Here is a 24,366-nt window from a genome sequence, read left to right as displayed (position 1 = left end):
CAATATCTTTATCCATTAAATTCAAATCAGAGGTCAGATCATTAATTTTAGAGATGAGATAAGTAGTCAGATTGATTATTCCCGTTTTCTCTGAAATCTCTTTTGTCTTTCAGTTATTTTCAGTAGTACATGATAAACTTCTCCTAAAATTAAAATCCTATGGCATTTTAGAACCCCTACACAATTGGATATCTGCTTTTCTGTCTAACAGACAACAAGTGGTTAAAATTGGTAATGCTCTATCAAATCCTGTTCCTGTCAAGAGTGGCGTTCCCCAAGGTAGCGTTCTTGGACCAATTCTCTTTATAATATACATAAATGATCTTTGTGATCATATCTCAATTAACTGTGTTCTCTTTGCTGATGATGTCAAACTGTTTAACACCACCGACAATACATCTACCATTCAAAAAGACCTTGATCATCTAACCGCTTGGTCTAAAATTTGGCAACTACAAATCTCAACCAGCAAATGCTCAGTTTTACATATTGGAAAAAAGAACCCAATCACTAAGTACATGCTTGATGGACATTACCTTACAGATGACCCCCACCCTGTCAAAGACCTTGGAGTTTTCATATCTAATGATCTAAATGCCAAAGCCCACTGCAACTACATAGCAAAAAAGGCTCTAAGAGTTGTTAACCTAATCCTACATAGCTTCTTTTCCAAAAACACTACACTACTGACCAGAGCATATAAAACATTTGCTAGGCCAATTCTTGATTACAGCTCGCCTGTCTTGAACCCATACCATATTTCTGATATCAACACAGTTGAGCGTGTCCAGAAGTATTTTACGAGAAGAGTTCTCCACTCCTCCGTAACCAACAAAATACCTTATTCCACCAGACTTGAAAGCCTGGGTTTAGAAAACTTGGAACTCTGTCGCCTTCGACAGGACCTGGGTTTAGCTCATAGAATCATCCGTTGTAATGTCCTTCCTCCCAATGACTACTTCAGTTTCAACTACAATAACACAAGAGCTACCAATAGATTTAAACTTAATGTCAACCGCTCCAATATGGACTGCAGAAAATATGATTTCTGTAACAGAATTATCTGTGCTTGGAATACATTACCTGACTCTGTGGTCTCTTCCCATAACCCCAAAAGCTTTAACCAAAATCTATCCACTGTTGACCTCACCCCATTCCTAAGAGGACTTTAAGGGGCGTCCATAAGAGCACAAACGTGTCTACTGTTCCTGTCCTATTGTTTCTTTCCATATATATATATGTTTTCTCCCGCGTAAAATTGGAAGTGTCTTGGTGACGTTTCGACGAAGTCTCATTTGTCATCTTCAGGCTTCAGCTTCGTGCTTCTGGGAGCAATGTGTGACTGCAGCTGTTTCTTCCTTTTTAACTGCTAGTGGGGGTTTGAACTGATTGGGTGGGAGCTTGGCTGTGCTCTGATTGGATGGGGTTTTTTTTGGTGCTCTGATTGGCTGGGGGTGTGTCCTTTTTGGGTGGGAGCTTGGTTGTGCTCAGATTAGTCTGAGCTGCAGGGGGATTTGAGCTGGTGAGCTTCATAGCTGTTGTTTGGCTTCGTGTTCGTGGTCGTGCTACATCTTCATAGTGGGTGTCAGTCTGCTGCATGTATGGATTGGAGGGGTTTGAAATGGTTAATGTTGCAGCTGCGGTCTGGCTTCTGGTCCTTGGTCGTGCTTCATGATCAGTGTGGGTTTGGGTCTGCTTTCTGGGTGGATGTGTGGTGGTGACATCCTGTGTGGACCTCGTGAGTGTGGGTCTGGTTCATTCCTCTTGTTAGGGACACGTTTGTCAATAAGGGCAGGTTTCCAAATGGCTGGTAGGCGGAGGTATCATCTCGTTTGTTCATGCTGTGGGCGTTTTCGTATCTCGATGGCTTCTCTGATTATTCTGTTGTTAAAGTGTTCAGTTTTGGCGATAGTTCTGGTCTTTTTAAAGTCAATATCGTGTCCTGTGGCTTTAAGGTGTTGGACCAGGGAAGAAGTTGGTTCCTCTTTTTTGACTGAGTTCTTGTGTTCTTCAATGCGTGCACTTATTCTTCTGTTGGTTTGTCCGATGTATGTGGTGGGGCAGGCGGTGCATGGGATTTCATATACTCCTTGATTTTCTAACTCAATTTTGTCTTTGGGGTTTCTTAGGATGGTGGATATTTTTTGGTTTGTGCAGAATGCTGTCTTGATGTTGTGTTTGTGGAGGATCTTGCTGATTCTGTCTGTGGTGCCTTTTATATATGGGAGAAGGGCTGTGCCGTTTTCTTGTTCTCTGTCTTGGGTTTTAGTAGGGGGTTCTTTTTGGATTAGTTTGGTAATCTTATTTCTCTGGAATCCATTGGATGTTAGTACGTTAGTGAGAGTGTGTAGTTCGGTTTTTAGGTGTTGTTCGTCAGCTAAGCGTTTTGTTCTGGAGATGAGTGTCTTGGCTACGGAGTCAGACTAATCTGAGCACAACCAAGCCCCCACCCAAAAAGGACACACCCCCAGCCAATCAGAGCACCAAAAAAACCCCATCCAATCAGAGCACAGCCAAGCTCCCACCCAATCAGTTCAAACCCCCACTAGCAGTTAAAAAGGAAGAAACAGCTGCAGTCACACATTGCTCCCAGAAGCACGAAGCTGAAGCCTGAAGATGACAAATGAGACTTCGTCGAAACGTCGCCAAGACACTTCCAATTTTACGCGGGAGAAAACCCGAATAACCAAAGATCTACATACAAACACCCGCGAAAACCTCAGAAAACATATATATATATATATATATATATATATATATATATATATATATATATATATATATATATATATATATATATATATATATATATGCTTACACTTCCTTGTTACTCCTCATATATATGTTTATATATTATATAATCTTTTTGTGTTATGCTTGTGTATGTTGTTATGACAAAATTAAATAAATAAATAAAAATAAAATATTTCTTCTGTTGTGATCCTGTAATCTGCCAATTCAATCTTTTTTCAGCAGTATTCTTTTGAGTCTTATCTATCTCTAAAGTATTCTTTGTAGTATCGTAAGGCAATCTGAGCTGCTGTTTGCCATGACATTTCCTTAAATTGTTTATTCATTTTTCAGAGTTACCTGCTTAGTCTTTCCTTACTTCCACAGCAGGTATGACTTCAATTCTTTTTAAAATTTATTTATTTGTTATTTTTATAAATCACTCAAGGTGGTAAACATATATAATATTCCTTCTTCCCATTTTCCCCATAAAAACAAATCTGTGAATTTATTATGTCAGAGGCATTTTTTTTAAAAAAAAGTCCTCATGAAAAAATGAATATGACATCATAGCTTCAAAGAACTGAAAATGTAACTCATTTTCATCAGTATTTATAAAATCTGTAATTGAATCAAGCCTTTGAATCAATAGCTGATTCTTTCTTCTGTTACCATTGTACATTTATATAAATTCACTGCAGGAGACAAAACTGTAAGAAAACACAAACTGCAGCTACTGTGAACATAAAACACACTACATTACTTCAGCCAAGGACTACTTGCTTGATCTAGATTTTTCCTCTAGAAATAACTAAAAGTTGTTTTAATTTCATTTCATTTTAATTTCATTTCATTTCAGACTTGAAATTTTGGGCTTAGGCAGCTTAGAATTATGTCGCCTTCAGTCTGACCTAAGCATAGTACATAAAATTATTTGCTACAATGTCCTACCTGTCAATGACTACTTCAGCTTCAACCACAACAATACACGAGCATACAATAGATAAAAACTTAAGATAAACCGTATCAAACTCAATTGTAGAAAATACAACTTCAGCAACGAGTGGTCAATGCCTGGAATGCACTACCTGACTCTAAGGTTTCATCCCAAAACCCCCCAAATTTTAACCTTAGACTGTCTACTGTTGATCTCACCCCATTCCTAAGAGGTCTGTAAGGGGCATGCATAAGAGCACCAGTGTGCCTACCGTCCCTGTCCTACTATCCCCATTTATTTGTACCCATTCCCTGCGTTCATATCTATGTTTATACTTACATCTGTTATCTTATACATGCTTGACAAAATAAAGAAATAAAATAAAATAAATAAAAATGAAGTTATTTAGAGCAACAGGATGCATTACATTTGCAAATTTGGGGACTTTTTCATTCTGAAGCAAAAATACTGTGATTCCACTAGTTTTTTAATCTACGAAACATATTCTTAATGTCTCATTTTTCATTTTACACTACAGCAATATCAATTTTTCAGTGATTTTATAAAATAAAAAGTAAGTTAAACTTTGGTATAACAAAATCTTATTCATATCCCTTTTGTTGTATACCTGCAATCCAGCCTTACTGATAAAGCCTTCTATGACTAAATGCCTGAAATCTACTTTTGTTGCAGTTCAGTGTACTAATTAACCAATACCTATGTCTAAGTGAGCTATGAGGCCCTGAATGAATTGCTTTGGGATCATCACAAGTGATTATATTGAAGAACATGGAAAACATACGGTTTTTGTCACATAATTATATTCAAATTTTAAATAAGTAGTGTAGGATTGGAAGACTTGTTTTGCAAAAAAAAGTACCAAGCAGCATTTTTTCTAAAGCCTTGTCAGTAGATAGCAATGTGACTGTTTTAAACATAATTTAAATAGCATGTTCAATCAAAATTGTGCATAAATTCTATCATAAAAAAAATAAATAAATCCCCAAAGTTTTTTTTTTAAATCTGGTAATTAATCTATAAATGTTAATTCAGAATCTTGAACAGTGATATGCATAGTACTAATGGTCTATAGCTGATAAATAATATTGCTATTATTCATACTAACAGTAACCTTATATAACACTTAGAACTAACCAGAAAAAGATGTACAATAATATGTATCATCTCTGAAATAAGCTATGCCGGTGGGTACAAGTTATATAGGAGCTGCTTTAGAAGGAATAGAAGAAATGGGTCTGAGTTTCACATAAAAGTGTCCCAGACGAGGTAAAAGCAATTCTCTGAATGAAATGATCAGATGAATAAATATTATTTTCATTCAAATTAGCATATGCATTCAATTAGCTAAAATACAATCCTAGATGTTAGATTACAGCAATAAAAGAGCAGTCAAATGAATATTCCATTCATTTCAAAAGTTTCTCTAAGTGCTACAGGTTAGGGCCTTTTATATAGAGAACTTTAGAACTCTGAGATTTCATATGGAGATTATACTATGAATAACAGCTTTGTTCTCCCTTTTTTTGGTTTTCTTTCTTTTTAATTTTTTAAAATTGCTAATTTCACCAACAACCTTAGTGTGCTAAGGGGAAACATGACAGAATTTCAAAATAAAAGAATTTCATTATTTTTAAATTCATTTTTACTAAAGTTCAGTGCTCTTGGTTCAAACAAAAGGATTGACATAGCAGAAAGCCTTGATCTGATCATTAGCCTCATGCCTGTTAGTCTGCTGGGAGCTCCCTACAAAAGCATTGCTGAACCAATTATGGGCTTTATCTTGCAAATCCAGGGAATGGATAATCTTTTGGCCACCTTTTATTTATTTATTTATTTTATTTTGTCACAACAGTATATATAAGCATAAGCTTGAAATAATTATACAACAGATAAGCGTATATATATGAAAGGAAACAATAGGACAGGAACCTTAGGCACTTTTTTGCTCTTATGTACGCCCCTTATAGTCCTCTTAGGAATGGGGTGAGGTCAATGGTAGACAGTTTTTGGTTAAAGCTTTTGGGAGTTTGAGAAGAGACCACAGAGTCAGGTAGTGTGTTCCAAGTGTTAACAACTCTGTTACAAAAGTCATATTTTCTGCAAGTAAGATTGAAGCGGTTAACATTAGGTTTGAATCTATTGTTTGCTCTTGTATTATTGCGATTGAAGCTGAAGTAGTCTTTAACAGGAAGGGCATTGCAATAGATGATTCTCTGTGTTAAGCACAGGTCTTGTCGGAGTCGGTGGAGTTCTAAATTTTCTAATCCCAGGATTTCAAGTCTGGTGGTATAAGGTGACCTTCCTGTGTCAGAGCTTCCTGTGTCAAAGCTTGGGTAATTCTTTCTGGATCAACTATGTGGACCCCTAGTACCTATGTTCACAGGTTGAATAATTCAGCCCAATAGTCAAACCCTAATCCAAAATTATGGAAGACAGAACCCAGAATCAACAATAAACATGTATTAACCAAGACAAAAGATAGAATGCACCAAGAAGAAATAAACAGAAAACTGAGTAAAATATGGCTCTGTGGACTGTGACAAGTTCTTAAGTCATACTCATAGAGGTCCTATTTTTAAGACAAAGAAGCAGATCAAAAGATAGATGAGGATATACCTTTTGGTATGCAAGTTCTTTAAATGTCCACATTGTTCATATATTTTTAATGTAACACCAAATAATATGCAAAAAGTATAATTTATTTCAGTATGGTTATTTATTTGAAATAAATTAGCCAATGCAGCCCAAGTGTATTTATCTGTCACCTACAGATTATTGGTTTAATTTTTGTCTAGCTTTAGGAAAATTGTAAAAAAAAGATCTATCTTCTGTGATTTTTAAATTGTGCACTGTAATATCACATCAAATCTTATTCTGGTAGTAGACCAGGATTAGGGTAGTGGGTTATAGTGAATTAAAAAGTGTAGAAGACACATTAGAGTCATATATATGAGCTTTCCTACAGCTTCAGAATGGAGGCCTATTTCCATTTGAAACAGGAGACATCCTCTATTTTGTGGCCAAAATTGTGTCTGGGTGGGCAAAGTGTGTGGGTCAGAGGGAGGTCCACTTCAGCCTTTTGGCAAAGGGCATGATTTTAGTTTCATGATAATTGAGTTCTAGCTTGTCTTCCTTGTAGTACTGTGTTACTGTTCCTAGTACTCTTTTAAGGCCAATAGGTTTTATTCACAGTATTGCTGTTTTGTCTACAAAGGGTAGGACAGAAATGTTTCTTCCAGAATGTTTTAGGAGGTAAAAAGGTGAGTTATAGAAGTGGCCCTTCATGAAGTTGATATAGAAATTGAATAAGAATGGTGTTAATAAGCAACCTTGCTTGACAGCTTTCTTATAGTTGAGATAGTCATCTGACTTCAGTGAGGTCTTTTCATGTAGCAAACATATTAAATGAAGTAGATGTTGGTCAATAGAAGAAGCCTCTATTTTTTGACACAATTAAACTTGGGTATTTTTAACCAGTATACATTAGCTTTCTTTTGTATTACCATAATATTCCATCTTCTCTGATACCCCAAAAGGAGGGATATCAAATTCAATTTCATTGAAGGCTGCATCAGGATTGCATTTGACCTCGGGAGGGCTGGGGGTGCCTGTGCCCAGGCAGGACTGAGGGATCCATTGTCTCCAGTAGAGGAAGGCAAGACCAGGGAGAGTGCCAAAACTTTTTCCTTCAAAAGAGCCTCACCATCCCTCTCAGGCCATGTGGAGGACCCCCAGATGGCAGTGGAGGCTATCCAGAGCCCTAGGCAGTGGAGGGCAAGCACCCAGCCTGGCCCTCAAACTCTAAGAGCACCAGGACTCCACATCTCAGCTCAGCGCAGCCCTGCTTTCCTGAGGGGGTTCCTGGCGGCGCTTACCTTCTCCTTGAAGCTGCTGCTGCTGTTCTCACTCTCCTTGGTGAGGTTGCTCATGGTGTGTCTGGGATGGCAAACTTTGTGGGTCAGAGGGAGGCCCATTCCTTCTCCATGCAAGGAGACTCGGCTTTGTAACCAAAGCATCCTCAGTGATAGGATCGGAGACCACCAGGAGAGATCAGGAGGAGGAGACCAAGGGGATGGCAAAAGGGTAGCAGGGCTGCTAGTGGTCAAGTGATAAGTCAGGACTTCCCTCAGACCCTCCCTCCTTCTCATTATAATCTCCTTCCTTCCTTCCTTCCTTCCTTCCTTCCTTCCTTCCTTCCTTCCTTCCTTCCTTCCTTCCTTCCTTCCTTCCTTCCTTCTTTTCTTTTTTCTCTTCCCTCTTCATTCTCCTTTCTTTCTTCTTCCTTCCCCTCTTTCCTTCTTTTTACTTCCTTGCGGTCTACCCACCTTTCCTTCTTTTTCTTTGTGTTTCCTCTTTCCTTTTTTCCTTTCCTGTCCTTCTTGGATGCTCAAATGCAATAGGGGAAACATTTCTCAAAGCCTCTTTGCCTTGTGATCAAATGCCACTTTTTTTAAAATTAAATTTTGTCACAACAGTATACACAAACATCGACATAAAACAACAACACATCATAAAAGAAAAACACATATATAAGCAAAAGTATGCAACAACTATGTTAATTTGATATAATGAAAGGGAACAATAGGACAGGAATGGTAGGCACTTTTGTGCTCTTATGCACGCCCCTTATAGTCCTTTTAGAAATGGGGTGAGGTCAATAGTAGACAGTTTTTGGTTGAAGTTTTTGGGATTTTGAGTAGAGACTATAGAATCAGGTAGTGAGTTCCAAGTGTTAACAACTCTGTTACAGAAGTCATATTTTCTGCAATCAAGTTTGAAGCAGCTGACATTAAGTTTGAATCTATTGTTTGCTCTTGTATTATTGCGATTGAAGCTGAAGTAGTCTTTTACAGGAAGGATATTGCAATAGATGATTTTCTGTGTTAAACTCAGGTTATGTCTGAGTCGGCGGAGTTCTAAGTTTTCTAATCCCAGGATTTCAAGTCTGGTGGCATAAGGTATTTTGTTGTTTTCAGAGGAGCGAAGAACTCTTCTAGTAAAATATTTCTGGACGCGTTCGATTGAATTAATGGCAGAGATGTGGTGTGGGTTCCAGACGGATGAGCTGTATTCAAGAATAGGTCTGGCAAATGTTTTCTATGCTCTGATTAGTAGTGTAGAGTTTTTGGAAAAGAAGCTGCGTAAAATTAGGTTTACAACTCTTAGAGCCTTTTTTGCTATGTAGTTGCAGTGGGCTTTGGCACTTAGGTCATTTGATATAAAAACTCCAAGGTCTTTGACAGGGTGGGGATTATCAGTAAGGTAATGTCCATCAAGCTTGTACTTGTACTTGTATTTCTTTTTTCCAATATGTAAGACTGAGCATTTGCTGGTTGAGATTTGTAGTTGCCAAGTTTTAGACCAATCGGATACAAAGTCAAGATCTTCTTGAAGTGTAGAAGTATTGTTAGTGGTATTAAATAGTTTGACATCGTCAGCAAAGAGAACACAATAACTTGAGATAAGGTCACAGAGATCATTTATGTATAGTATGAAGAGCGTTGGTCCAAGAACACTACCTTGGGGAATGCTACTCTTGACAGGAACAGGACTTGATAGAGTGTTGCCAATTTTGACCACTTGTTGTCTGTTTGACAGGAAGGCATTTATCCAATTGTGAAGAGGTCCTGAAATGCTGTAGGATTTTAGTTTTAGGAGAAGTTTATCATGTACTACTGAGTCAAAAGCTTTGCAGAAGTCTATGTAGATTGCATCTATTGCTTTTCCTTGATCAAGGTTAGTAGTCCATATGTTTTTGCAGTGGAAAAACTACTTTTACTAGTATTTTTTTTGCTAGTGCTCTGCCAGCTCTCTCAAGTTCCGTTTTTACTGGCAGATGCACCGTAGGTTGGTCCTTTGCTATTTCCAGGGCAGCCCCATGCGCCAGATCTAAGCACCCCGTGGTCAGATCTGCCCTGTGGGCCTTGAGTATGACACCCAGCTCTATAGAGTTATTTCTATATGATTTATATTAACATGGCTAATTCTTAAAAAACACAACAAACAAAACAACTGATTGACAATAGGCATTTTCACTAGCCTTGTTAGCTTTATGGGTCAAGTAATGTTATGGGGTTAACCTGAGTACTTTTGTTGGCCTTGCCCTAGCATTTTGGGGTATCAGATTAAGCCAAAATTGGTAAGGCTTACTGCAAGTTGATAGCTTATTTCAAAATTCGATAGTGCATCATCATCTTAGCTCTTGCCATCTTCTCTGGAGATTGGTTAATACCACTAAAAGACTGTATCTTTTTAAAAATATTGTGACTATTATTATTACTTTGATTTGGAAAATAACGACATATTGCTATCAATTATTTTTCATTGGTTATTTCATCTGTCTTCAACAGAGGATTAGATTCTTTTTCCTGCACCATTTTAGTTAATTTTTTTTACTATTTTTCAATGTTTAAATGAAGAAGCAAGAAAGAAGCCAACAGAGGTAAGGAATGCATGCAGAGAAATATACTCTGAAACCATATGCAAATCTGATTGATTTTCTTTGATCTCAATGTGAAAAAAAATCAGTAGACTTCTGAAGGCTAAAAATGTCACAGATAAAATCAGCTGCCTCCTTAACAGTGATAACGGCTTTCATCAACTTCTTGATATACTAGGACTCTGACTTAAGTCTCCAGCTCAGTCTCAACTTTATAATTTACATATTTAGTCTGACAGATGTTTTATTCTGTTATTTCTTGAGTTCTTTTTAAGATCTTCAAAAATATAGCTCAATGAGTAGAAAAGAAATATCTAACTTTTAAAAAGGTTTGCTTAAAGGTAAAGTGGAAGAGCTTATCTGCTTTACTGCATTAGAAATTTGAATACATCTTAAGATAATTCAGTATAAGAATAAACAGCAACAATTTGCTTCATATGACTTCTGTACTTATGTAATTATGTGTTTTGAAATGATAACATTGAAATTCTAATTAGCATGTTTGTGTTTCAACTGTAAGCATTTGAAGAATTTTTTTACATATTTGATGGTTTAAATTTTATATCTTTAGATGTTCCTAAAGGGAATCTAACATGAGATTCAGACTTGATTTCAGCTTTCTCACAACAATGCACCTCATAGCTCATTTTTGTGCTGCTGCAACAAATAAATTATGCTCAATTGAGACAAATTTCCTGCTCATCAGGATGCATTATGAGGAATGTCAGCAATATATTATATTTCTGCCTGCATGTTGCGTAATAATCTTTAATTAAAAAATAGGATAAATTGTGACCTCATAGAATAATAAGAGGCATTTTACCTGTTTTTACAAATGTTGGTTGGTTTAAAAGTCCAGTTATTTTATATCTTTTAGGAAGCAGAAAGAAAGCACTTCCAAATTTGCTTGTTTAGGAAATTCATAAATTATTTCTGATTTTGATGGTTTTGTGGCAATACATAAAAGAGAAAAATAAAACCAAGAAAGAAGCAAGTTAAGGTTTAATTTAAAGCATGTAACAAGGACATTTGCCAACAACAATCATGTCACATGCATTGTAATGGTGTTTTAGGCACACTTTGTCATGCCAATTTAGAAAGTCAAGTCAAATTTCTTTTACTAATCTTAGTCTATCAGCCTGCAGCTTGATTGGACAAAGTAGTGGGAAAGTAGGAACAGGAAAATCCAATTATATTACAATGGCCAAACCATATCTTAAGATTAAAGTGTTGGACTAGAAGCTGGAAACATGATATTTTTCTCTTAAGAATTAAAGCTAGTCATTTGTCATTCTGTCTGAGACCAAGCCACCTCAAAGGGTTGTTGAGATAGAGCAGGGCTGTCAAACTTCTGGACTGAGGGCCGGATGCATCCCACGCTGACCATGCCCACGTCTGGTTTAGTAAAGGGAAAAAAGTCCTGATATGTCACATGACACTGCTGTGATGACGTGAGTTTGACACCCCTGAGGTAGAGAAATTAGACGTTAGGACTATTATATATGATATATTGAGTTGCTCATGGTAACGATGGTTATAAGTTAAATATAAATAACTAACTAAAGTTACCAGGGCTTGCTTGTCTCTTAATATGTTATTCTGAGAAATAAATCAGTTGATGTAAATTCCTCTCAATGTCTTTGATATAATTTTTTGTTAGTTCCAATAAAAAGTAGGACATGTAATGATATACACATTGGTGTAAGACTGGGGAGATTCAGGCTGGGAATATGTGATCTATTTTTAGTGTCACTTCATCTTTCCCTTTCAATATTGCTTTTTATATTCTCTTATTCAGGCAGCCATTTTCTTCTTTTCTCAGTTATGCTTTTAGGTTATTTTCTTTTCCACAGAATGTATCATCATTTGCTTTCTGTCTCCTTCTCCAATCTTGTTTTGTGCAGCATGTAAAACAGACATGCTAGTGAACAACATTCAACTCTTTAGCTGTAACATTAGATCTGCTAAATTAGCAGCAAAATTCAGAACTGAAAGGTAAGTTTTCATTTGTTAATATTATTTCTGGGAACTGTACATTCAAGAATGCATTTATAGATATGAAAGTAAATAAGTCCTCTTGATTTTGTGTTTCCACTTGGTCATATAAACACACGCAAATTGTGTCAAATCTTTTATTTGATAGGAAGCAGAAGAGCCAAGGCAAATTTAGTCCTTCTGAATAACTAATTGTTTCTATGTCTGATATTACATTAGATGACAGTCATTACTGGACTAGTAGATTAGACAAAAGAATTACCATCTTCCAGGCAAAGTAAGAAACTCTATGTGGCAACGTTTTTCTATTTTTCATAGTCTTTTGCTAGATTTGGGAATGGGGATGTTTTAATTCCCTTACAATAACTGCATTTTAGGAGGAAAGTTTCATAAATTGCTAATGATTTATTACAAAGGCAAAATCTGTTCCCATAGCAATTGTCTGTAATATAATTTTTACTTAAATTTCTGCTTGGTTTCAAAAGAACATCGTGGCCCAAAAGAAGCTTTTGTCCAGGAAGGACATTGACACTTCCTTTATAAACACTTGTGCTTGAGCTGAAATGTTGTTCACTTTGTATTTTTAGAGTCTATTAATTAATGGTGACCTGAGAGAGAGAGAGAAAGATAGAAACAAAACTATTCCTAACTTTATGTTTCTTGTTTTAGAATTTTACATTTTTATATTACTTTAATGCATAATATAATATATGTGGGCAATATATGTGGGCAGAAATGTTCAGTCATTTGACTTTCATTCCAACCTTCAACATATATGTTATCAGTTGACCTGATATTTAACAGCACATGAAACTGGAAAAAAAATCTTATAATGGGAAAGATAAAAGTTTTAAATATTTTTTTAACCTAAGTTTTTCTAATCTTTGTAACTTTGTACACTTAAATATATACACATACATACATAAAAATTAGCTTAAAAGTCTTTGTTGTCCTCAATACTTAGAGATATAAATGAAAAATGAGAAAAAAATGCCCAAGGATAACCATTCAAAAGTGTACAATTATTTAATATAACTACAAAGCTACACTCTAGCTTTAAGTTATATAGAAATATGGGATACATTCTGGTTATATAATTAATCTAGTTTGTTCCCATTGGTGTCCATTTTATCCATAAATTACTTTGTAAAATAAGGATTTGCAATGTGTACATCTTTTCTTAAATTCTACTGTCTATTGAATTAACTATATCTAAATATATATATGCAATTTCAATGGATTTAATGTCAATAGTTAAGACTTTAATTAAATCTAAGTAATATTAATATTAAAATGAATATTACAATGAAATTAATGTAAATTTTAAGAGGGATTTCAATGCTAATTTTTATTGGGTTCTTTCATACAAAGAAATTATAACAGACCAAAATTCCTAGAATATTTTTGGCAAAACAGAGGTTACCCATTGAACATGTCTTTTCTAGCTTGCTTTTAGCCTGCCAAATATGCATCATTGGGCTTTTATCTTAACATCAATATTTTTCTGAAATAAGACTTGTTATGACCATTTCTTCTATGGGCCCATTTTGCAAAGTAATGTGTAGAAACTGAAAATATTGCTGATATTATGGGCTAGCTACTTTAAACTGAGATTTTCACTTCCTGTTTTATACATCACTGTTAGGTTGGGTGAGTGCAGACTGGAAACAGGCTTCAGATAACAGCTCTTTATTGAACAACAATCTACAATCCAGCAGCTTGCCTTTCTGACAGCTTGCCCTTATATAGGGAGCTGTCAGGGGGTTCAACCAATCACGTTTGAGTATTTTTCCCGCTCAAACACCAGACCTGATAGAAACCTGTCAGGCTGTCAGTATATAACAATCACTAGCCATATTTTATTAGTAATTAGACAACCCTTATGGATATATCATTGGTTCAGGTTTTCTTAGGCCTCACAGCCGGGAGAACTTGATTTGACTTTTTTCAGTGCTACATGACAGACATGATTCCCTGAATTGGGCCCCTAACCTTCTCTGAGTTAGATGCATAGTTCTGTTTCCCCTGAGGCCCCTAGCCTTCCCTGAGATAAGCTTCTAGTTTTGCATTCCTTAAGTTGAGTTTCTATTCAGGTAAAATGCATGATTTCCTGAAAACCATGTGGTATTTTGCTAATACGTATACTCTAAACGCTTGCTGATTGGTGATGTTAAGTTTCTATATGCTAAATTCCCTCATTGCTGTAATTACCCCTCCCTGCTAAAACTGCATAATAAAAGAGACTGTTGCGATCTAAGGGGAATCTTTTTACAACATCTCTTTTTACAACCCTTTCTTCGTACTCTCTCATTTTGAAGAACTCCTGGTGTGGTGTCTTTTATTTGGCTTCTTTCGTCCTTGCGAGGACCCACTAAATTGTCTCAGCGAGGGCTGAGACCCGTTCCTGCGGGAACCCAGGACAACATTAACAGGGAACCTAGGACAACAAATAATTGTTGCAGACCAACAGCAACATCTGGGGGCTCGTCCTGACCTGTTGTGTTGTCCAGAGGCGCGATCGTTGTCTAGCGGTGCGTCACCTTCACCCTCATTGCTTACCCGTCCGGGATGCGACACGTGCACACGTAAGTAATGGGCTCCTCGAACTCGAAAGTCTCATCATTGCATAGGAATGAGCTTTACTCTCTGGTGAAGAAGGCTAATTGTTTGCAAAAAGTTAATGGCACCACTGTCTATCCTCTTTCTAAGAAATCTCTTACCTCTTTTCTGTCCTATGTTCATGCCTATGAGCCTCCTTCTGTCTCTGTAGCTGCCTCTGCTCCCCCTGCGGACACAGCTCTTTCTCCTTCTGCAGCGTCTCCCCCCCCTTCGGAGGATACAGACATAGCTGCAGGCACTCTCTCTGCCTTGGTTGCTCTTTCTTCTCTTTCTCTAAGAACTGAACCCCCGATATCGGCTTACCCTTTAAACCTCAATCCACCAGGAGGAGGACAGCCGATACATGACAACATCAATGTACGGGTGCTTAAAAATTTAAAAGAAGCTGTTACTTCCTACGGCATTCACTCTCCTTTAGTTCCTATGTCTGCTCATTCCTTTCCCTCCTCCTCCCTTTCCCCCCACTCTGAACCTTCAAAGCATATTGAGCTAGAAAGCGTATTGTACCAAATGCCTGTTTCTTCCATCCCTGCTTTGAAAACTGCCTCCTTTCCCCTGCCTGCCTCCCTTCCCCCACAGCACCCCTTCCTTTTCCCCAAGGGTGCGATCGCTCACACAGTGACTACATGGGAAAAATTGGGAACCTTTTTCCATGAAAGTCCAAGAGCCCCTGTAAAAATTTTGTCCATCTGGCACATGATCCTTGAATGCCTCATTTTACTTGCAGACGTCACTTAAACAGTTTGTCAAGACCTCTGCCTTATCAAAAATGACTTAAAAGGATCCACAATCACAGTCATGATTTAAACTGCTGAGTTTTCTCAGACAAGTTCCCCAGGTCTTTAAATGTTGTTTGATGATGTGTGTGCTTGTGTATGTATGTATGTGATCATTTTCAGACCTGCATAAGAATTGTAGAGATAATTGTGATGCTTGATTTGCATGGAATGTGTGTATGTGCAAAACTCATTGAGAAGGTGTGAAATTTCTGTGTTGTCTTTTGGATTTGCAAGAAATGTGTACATGTGTGAGAAATTGTCTCTGCATGTGTGCATGTGTGTGTGTCTGTGTGTGTATCTGTCTGCATAAATTCCGTATGCAAGCAGCCAGGTACTTTCGGAAAAATAAAAAAATGTATTTTTCCTTTTGCAAGCAAGTGAGTTACTTTTGGATTTTTTTTCTCTTCATATGCATGAGAATGTCTTTCCAGTGAGTTACTTTTAACTTTTTTCTCTGCCCTCTGGCTTATCTTAACTACTCCCCCCTTCGTTCCTTGCTGTGCCAGGAAAAGGGCGGGCTACGGGGGAGAACCATTCACCCCCACTCCATTTTTTCTTCTTCTCTCTCTTCTTTCTTGTCTGAGAAGGGAGGGACAATTAGGCTCTCTGGAAGCATTGCTTTTGCAAAGAGCTATGTAAAAACTATGCAGATATATTTTCTTTTCCACCCTGAAAACAATTTTGATTTTAATTTTTAATCATGCATACAATTTGGCTTATCTTTTCTGGAACTTTTTGAGGTTTAACCTGCCTGATTAAACCTATACCTTTATAAATGTTTTCAAAGCACTGAGTTGACTAAAAATGTTTCATTTAGCTTTGTATTTTTGCAGCTGTTCACATACATCATAAGAGTTGGAGGGGACCCTTGGAGGTCTTCTAGTCCAACCCCCTGCCCAGGCAGGAAACCCTACAGCATTTCAGACACATGGCTATCTTCTTATGTATGGATGCATTTTTTAAGCGTAAATCTGTTTTTGGAAAATGCACTCAGGTTTTCCACATAAACAGCCTCACCCTTATTTGCTGTTTGTATTGTTTCTTTTCTTTTTAGCAGCACAATATGTGCCCTGTTTTAGGAACTATTTCAGAGATGAGTTAGAAAGTTATAGGATGTGATAAGTTAGAAGGTTACAGAATGTGAAGAGAGTTACTAGTGCTGAGAAGGTTTTAAGTTAGAAAAGTAAAGTAAGACGGATGGTGATTTTGCTAAGAATGTGGTTTGTTTTGGAAGTTTTTGATAGCATGGATTTGTTAGTGACCAACTTCCACACATGAATAAAAGGGTGGGAGTTGGGTTTTATTGATTGATTGTCTTTTCTCTGTCTTCCACATAGTATGTTACTCAAATAGTACAAACTATTTTTCAATCTTACTTGTCCCTTCTCTTGATTCTAATCTCACTTCTCTTTTCACAACTTTACAGTCTCTCATTTACAAACGTACACATCCCTATTTTGTTATGTAGCAGGCGCTGCCTCTGCTCCCCTGCAGACACAGCTCTTTCTCCTTCTGCAGCGTCTCCCCCTTCGGAGGATACAGACATAGCTGCAGGCACTCTTTTTGCCTTGGTCGCCCTTTCTTCTCTTTCTCTAAGAACTGAACCCCCGATATCGGCTTACCCTTTAAACCTCAATCCACCAGGAGGAGGACAGCCGATACATGATAACATCAATGTCCGGGTGCTTAAAAATTTAAAAGAAGCTGTTACTTCCTACGGCATTCACTCTCCTTTAGTTCCTATGTCTGCTCATTCCTTTCCCTCCTCCTCCCTTTCCCCCCACTCTGAACCTTCAAAGCATATTGAGCTAGAAAGCGTATTGTACCAAATGCCTGTTTCTTCCATCCCTGCTTTGAAAACTGCCTCCTTTCCCCTGCCTGCCTTCCTTCCCCCACAGCACCCCTTCCTTTTCCCCAAGGGTGCGATCGCTCACACAGTGACTACATGGGAAAAATTGGGAACCTTTTTCCATGAAAGTCCAAGAGCCCCTGTAAAAATTTTGTTCATCTGGCACATGATCTTTGAATGCCTCATTTTACTTGCAGACGTCACTTAAACAGTTTGTCAAGACCTCTGCCTTATCAAAAATGACTTAAAAGGATCCACAATCACAGTCATGATTTAAACTGCTGAGTTTTCTCAGACAAGTTCCCCAGGTCTTTAAATGTTGTTTGATGATGTGTGTGCTTGTGTATGTATGTATGTGATCATTTTCAGACCTGCATAAGAATTGTAGAGATAATTGTGATGCTTGATTTGCATGGAATGTGTGTATGTGCAAAACTCATTGAGAAGGTGTGAAATTTCTGTGTTGTCTTTTGGATTTGCAAGAAATGTGTACATGTGTGAGAAATTGTCTCTGCATGTGTGTGTGTGTGTGTGTGTGTGTGTATCTGTCTGCATAAATTCCGTATGCAAGCAGCCAGGTACTTTTGGAAAAGAAATAAAACATTTTTTTTTTCCTTTTGCAAGCAAGTGAGTTACGTTTGGACATTTTTTTCCTCTTTATATGCATGAGAATGTCTTTCCAGTGAGTTACTTTTAACTTTTTTCTCTGCCCTCTGGCTTATCTTAACTACCCCCCCCCTTTGTTCCTTGTGGTGCCAGGGAAAAGGGCGGGCTACGGGGGAGAACCATTCACCCCCACTCCATTTTTTTTTCTTCTCTCTCTTCTTTCTTGTCTGAGAAGGGAGGGACAATTAGGCTCTCTGGAAGCATTGCTTTTGTAAAAGGCTATGTAAAAACTATGCAGATATATTTTCTTTTCCACCATGAAAACAATTTTGATTTTAATTTTTAATCATGCATACAATTTTGATTTTGCTTTTAATTTTTTATCTTTTCTGGAACTTTTTGAGGTTTAACCTGCCTGATTAAACCTATACCTTTATAAATGTTTTCAAAGCACTGAGCCGACTCAAACTGTTTCCTTTAGTTTTGTATTTTTGCAGCTGTTAACATACATAATAAGAGTTGGAGGGGACCCTTGGAGGTCTTCTAGTCCAACCCCCTGCCCAGGCAGGAAACCCTACAGCATTTCAGACACATGGCTATCTTCTTATGTATGGATGCACATTTTTTTAAGCGTAAATCTGTTTTTTGGAAACTGCACTCAGGTTTTCCACATAAACAGCCTCACCCTTATTTGCTGTTTGTATTGTTTCTTTTTCTTTTTTAGCAGCACAATATGTGCCCTGTTTTAGGAACTATTTCAGAGATGAGTTAGAAAGTTATAGGATGTGATAAGTTAGAAGGTTACAGAATGTGAAGAGAGAGTTACTAGTGCTGAGAAGGTTTTAAGTTAGAAAAGTAAAGTAAGACGGATGGTGATTTTGCTAAGAATGTGGTTTGTTTTTGGAAGTTTTTGATAGCATGGATTTGTTAGTGACCAACTTCCACACATGAATAAAAAGGGTGGGAGTTGGGTTTTTATTGATTGATTGTCTTTTTCTCTGTCTTCCACATAGTATGTTACTCAAATAGTACAAACTATTTTTCAATCTTACTTGTCCCCTTCTCTTGATTCTAATCTCACTTCTCTTTTCACAACTTTACAGTCTCTCATTTACAAACGTACACATCCCTATTTTGTTATGTAGCAGACGCTGCGGCCTCTGCCTCCTCTCTTTTGACACTTTCTCCTGTCTCTCCTTGGGACAGTCACTCCTATTTTCATCAAAACAAAAAGGCGCTCATGAAACAATTTGGCTTCACGGCTGCTGAGGCATCTGATCATACATCAATGCCCTACTTGCAGCCGCCAAGGTATACATATTCAGGTTTCATCATGGCAACCTTGCAAAGGGGTGAAACCGCAAAACAAGTTATTAATCATTGTATTCGGACTTTCGTAACGTTGGGATGTCCAAAAACTCTAAAAACTGACAATGGACCAGCCTATACGAGCTCTGCCTTTGCACAATTTTGCCATCGCTGGTCAATAATCCATAAATTCGGCATTCCTTTCAATAGCCAGGGCCAGGCCATTATAGAAAGAGCGAATTTGACTCTTAAACAGGCCTTGGACAGACACTTGGGGTCAAAAGGCATCAGCCCCCCGACACTCCCGGCGTTGCAAAATGTATTAAATGTTTGCTTGTATTCATTGAATTTTCTTAATCTAACTGGATCTCCTGCCTCCACTGCCGCCTCGAGACAGTTTTCCGCTCCTCCCCTCCCCTCTTCTCGTCCTCTGGTATATTATAGGCATCTTCCGGATCCAGCTTGGAAAGGTCCAGCTCAATTGATTACCTGGGGAAAAGGCTACGCTGCAGTTCAATTGCCTGATCGAGTCCTGTGGGTTCCAGCTCGCTGTGTCCGCCCCTGTCATCTCAATCAACCAAAAAAGAAAGATGAAGATTCTTCTGATTCTATCCCTGATCTCTCTTGCCTCTTCTGTCCCTAATGCCTCTTCCTCTCTTCCTAAATGTACATGAAAATTTCCCTTCTCTCTGCTACCCATTTCTCCTCTGGCGTATCTCGCTTCTTGCCCTCTTCCCACGTTTCTACCCCTGCAGCTCTCCGTTCGCGGCGCTCCTTATCCGGAGCACAGCAGAACCTGCATCGTCCCGCGAATTATACTTGGACTATTTTGGACTTCCAAGGAAGCGTCCTTCATTCCATCTCTAATCGAACTCTGTGGCCTTGGTTTCCTGCACTCTACTTTGACTTTGCTGAAATGCTGGTCGGCGCCCATGGATTTAAACGTAAAACAAAATGTAATCCTTCCCCTCGGGACGTCTGGTCAATTGGTCCAGGCCTGTATATCTGCCCAGGACATCTTACTGATCTCTCCCACCTAGATGAATGTGGGACCATCTCTGATTGGTATTGCAAGTCCTGGCAATGTGTGTCAACCGGAAAGATTTGGTGGACTGCTCCCTATACTACTGACTATATCAAAGCTGTACTAGGCCCTGATAACAATTTTGCCTTGGAATTCCTGCTCCAATTGGGCCTGCTGCGGCGTTCGCCTCAATCCTATGACTGTTACTTTTACATCTCATGGAAGGAGTCTTCCGATTACTGAATGGCTTAAAGGGAAAAGATGGGGGGGAAGGTCGAGAGATAATTCCGATTACAGACATCCAGGAAATATATTCATAATTCGTCTTACCATGTCCTTAGAAACATCCCCACCTGTGGGCCCAAACAAACAAGTCAATTCGCCCTTTTTACAGCCCTTGATTAAAAGCAACAATCCATTGGTGTCCTTGGTCTCCTCTGCATGATGCCCTTGTGGCAGCCCGTACTTTTCCTAACAATGATAGTAGATGTTGGCTGTGTCTGTCTTCTCAACCCCTTTTATGAGGCCATAGGTTCCGCCTACCTTTTCCCAATAGCACCTCAGATACGGGTTGCAGGTGGTCTAACTCTTCTATAACGGTATCCCCAATTGAAGGTCAAGGTTGTTGCCTTGGGTATGTACCCTCTAACTTTTCTCACTATTGTATTAATGCCTCCTCGGATGCCTATACTTCCTGCACAATATACTTGTCCAAAGAAAGGCTAGGACTTGACACTGGAGGGTGGACTATAATACACACTACTCTATCAACTGCAGATCTTTCCAAAGCGTTTAAATGGTCAGTTTTTATTCCTTCCAATGGCTCTATTTGGGCCTGCTCTCACGGGTGCTACTGCATGTGTCAGTGGAGACATTTTACACACAAAACACGCTTTTGCATTCAGGTTTATCTTCTCCTAAAATGTCTGTTTTTCCAATAATGAGTTCTTTTCTCGCATAGAAACACCCCAATACCTTCCACGAACCAAACGGGAGGTGGTTACTACTATGACTTTGGCCCTTCTCCTGGGCCTAGGAGCCACTGGTGCTGCAATTGGAATCGCAGGAATGGTTGTGGCTGACAAAAACATCCATGAGCTCAGTATTGAAATAGATGCTGATCTCAAACGCATTGAGCAATCTATGGTTGCCCTCCAAAATTCCCTGACCTCTCTCTCCGAAGTTGTGTTACAAAATAGAAGGGGTTTGGACTTGCTATTCTTAAAACAGGGCGGTCTGTGTGTAGCTTTGAAAGAAGAATGTTGTTTTTACACTGAAAGTTCTGGTGTTGTGCTTGACTCTATGGCAGAATTAAATACCCGATTGAAAGATAGAGAAAAAGAGCGTTCTCAATCCCATACGTGGTATCAGGGAATGTTTAATCTCTCTCCCTGGTTGACCACCCTCCTCTCTGCCCTAGCTGGTCCTCTGATTTTGTTGCTCCTTGCATGTACAATTGGCCCATGTGTCATGGGGAGAGTTCTAGCATTTTTGAAACAACGACTAAACAGTATTGGAGATGATGTCCTCTTGCTAAGGAACACTGTTGAAAATGAATATAAACAACCTCTTTTAGAATTAGCCTCTGAGGCTGATGAAGACTCTGAATCGGGAACCATTCCTTTGAAAAAGTGTACTGACTCCCTGCGGGGTCTCCCGGAGGGGGGATCCACTGGGGATGTCATAGCTTTAGAAGAATTTTACCCATCTTAAAAAATAAAAACAGAGGACATATGGATATATCAATTACCCATCTTAAAAAATAAAAACAGAGGACATATGGATATATCAATTACCCATCTTAAAAAATAAAAACAGAGGACATATGGATATATCATTGGTTCAGGTTTTCTTAGGCCTCACAGCCGGGAGAACTTGATTTGACTTTTTTCAGTGCTACATGACAGACATGATTCCCTGAATTGGGCCCCTAACCTTCTCTGAGTTAGATGCATAGTTCTGTTTCCCCTGAGGCCCCTAGCCTTCCCTGAGATAAGCTTCTAGTTTTGCATTCCTTAAGTTGAGTTTCTATTCAGGTAAAATGCATGATTTCCTGAAAACCATGTGGTATTTTGCTAATACGTATACTCTAAACGCTTGCTGATTGGTGATGTTAAGTTTCTATATGCTAAATTCCCTCATTGCTGTAATTACCCCTCCCTGCTAAAACTGCATAATAAAAGAGACTGTTGCGATCTAAGGGGAATCTTTTTACAACATCTCTTTTTACAACCCTTTCTTCGTACTCTCTCATTTTGAAGAACTCCTGGTGTGGTGTCTTTTATTCGGCTGCTTTCGTCCTTGCGAGGACCCCCTAAATTGTCTCAACGAGGGTTGAGACCCGTTCCTGCGGGAACCCAGGACAACATTAACAGGGAACCTAGGACAACAAATAATTGTTGCAGACCAACAGCAACAAACCCTTGACCTATGGTTACCCTTTCAGAAATATTTCCCTAGTTGAACAAAGAAACAGAATGACCATAGATAGAATGCTACTGCTTTGGTTTTAAAAAGTAAAGAAAAAAACATTATTTTATCAAGAAGAAAGATCCATAGTAAGACAAATATAGATGCTTTTTGTTTAACAAATGAAGTTTTTGATAGCAACATTTGTGGTTGTCATTCTTTAAGAATATTTCCATTTTCCTTTTTTCCCCATCAGTTTAAAGTGACACAGCTTATCATGCTGGATTTCCAGTTTTTCCAGATAAACCAACCCATTATCTATGGTTTCTCCTTGAGCTTTAAGTACAGTGAGAGCAAAGCATGACTGTATTGGGAACTCTGTCTGCTGAAGAGGAATTCTTCACCTTCCGATAAATTGAGTATAGTTCTTGGGATCATGACAATGTCATTTTTGAATGCACCAATGTTTATCTTTGCTACAATGACATTTTTGTGGAGTTCTATTGTGATGACTTGGAGCTGGGCAAGGAAACAACACAGCCGGAATGAAGGCTTAACTCGACTTTATTTTTCCAACTTTCCCCCCAAATCCCATCATTCACTGCAAGTCCAGTAGCCAAGCTCTAAGCATGCACCTCCAATAGTTCCTGGCTACTATTAGTCCAGCGAGCAGCACAGTTCTGAGAGCAGCCACAGTTCACAGAATTTGGTTCCAAGGAGTCCTTGTCACAGGAAAAGTTCATTGGGACTGCAGCACAACCTGGAACAGAACTATCACTGTGAACTCGCACATAGCCAGGCCAGGCAAACAAAGCATGCAAAGCAAGCAGGGCAAAGCAAGCAGGGCAAGGCAAGCAGGGCAAGGCACAGCAAAGTATCCAGACGTGAGACTGGAAAAAGGCAACACTTGTTCCTGACAAGTGTCTCTCCCAATGGCATCTCTTTAAATCTCAGTTCCCAGGTGAGCCTTGTGAGTCATTGAGTCACCCTGTGCTGATCCTGCCTCTTTTCCATGTTCTGTGCTCATGGATTGGGGGGAGATAATTGCTCATCACTGCAACTCCGTCGCTCCTATATTCTACTGCATGCCCTCTCCTCCCCTCTTGCTTGGTCATACTACACCCCATCTCCTTCACTGGCGACCCTTCCCAGGTCCGAGGGACATGGGACTGCTTTGTCCTGCTTCTTTGGTTGTTCCTCCATTGACCCTAGCTCCACCTCCTTCTCCTCCTTGGACCCAGGTTGGACATCTATCATGATCTTCCATGTTCCATTTAAAAGCCTTGGAAAATTGAAGTTCCCCATTAAAATTATGGAAGATGCTATCTTCAGTTCAATTTATGTGGTGGCAATCCAGAAAATTCAACTGAATCAAAGAATTCTGTTGGAAAATAGTCAGCATTAACTCATTCACTGACAGCATTGAAGGATTAATATCCTTCATCAAGATTGATTTGCAAACACAAACATACATAGTCATGTACTGGTTTTTGCTCATTATTTAATAGAGGCTCATCATTAGGCAAGTCATGCATTTTTCCTAGCTTTTTCTCTGTTGAAATATTGTGATTGAAAACAGGTATGTGTTGAAGAACTCTTACAGTAATTAGTGTTAGACACATTTTTGAATTGTTCTTCCTTTCCTCCTCC

The sequence above is a fragment of the Ahaetulla prasina genome, chromosome 8, assembly GCF_028640845.1.
Source record: "Ahaetulla prasina isolate Xishuangbanna chromosome 8, ASM2864084v1, whole genome shotgun sequence".
NCBI classification, from domain to species: domain Eukaryota; kingdom Metazoa; phylum Chordata; class Lepidosauria; order Squamata; family Colubridae; genus Ahaetulla; species Ahaetulla prasina.
The sequence above is the reverse complement of the archived record's forward strand: the minus strand, read 5'-3'. Positions refer to the sequence as shown.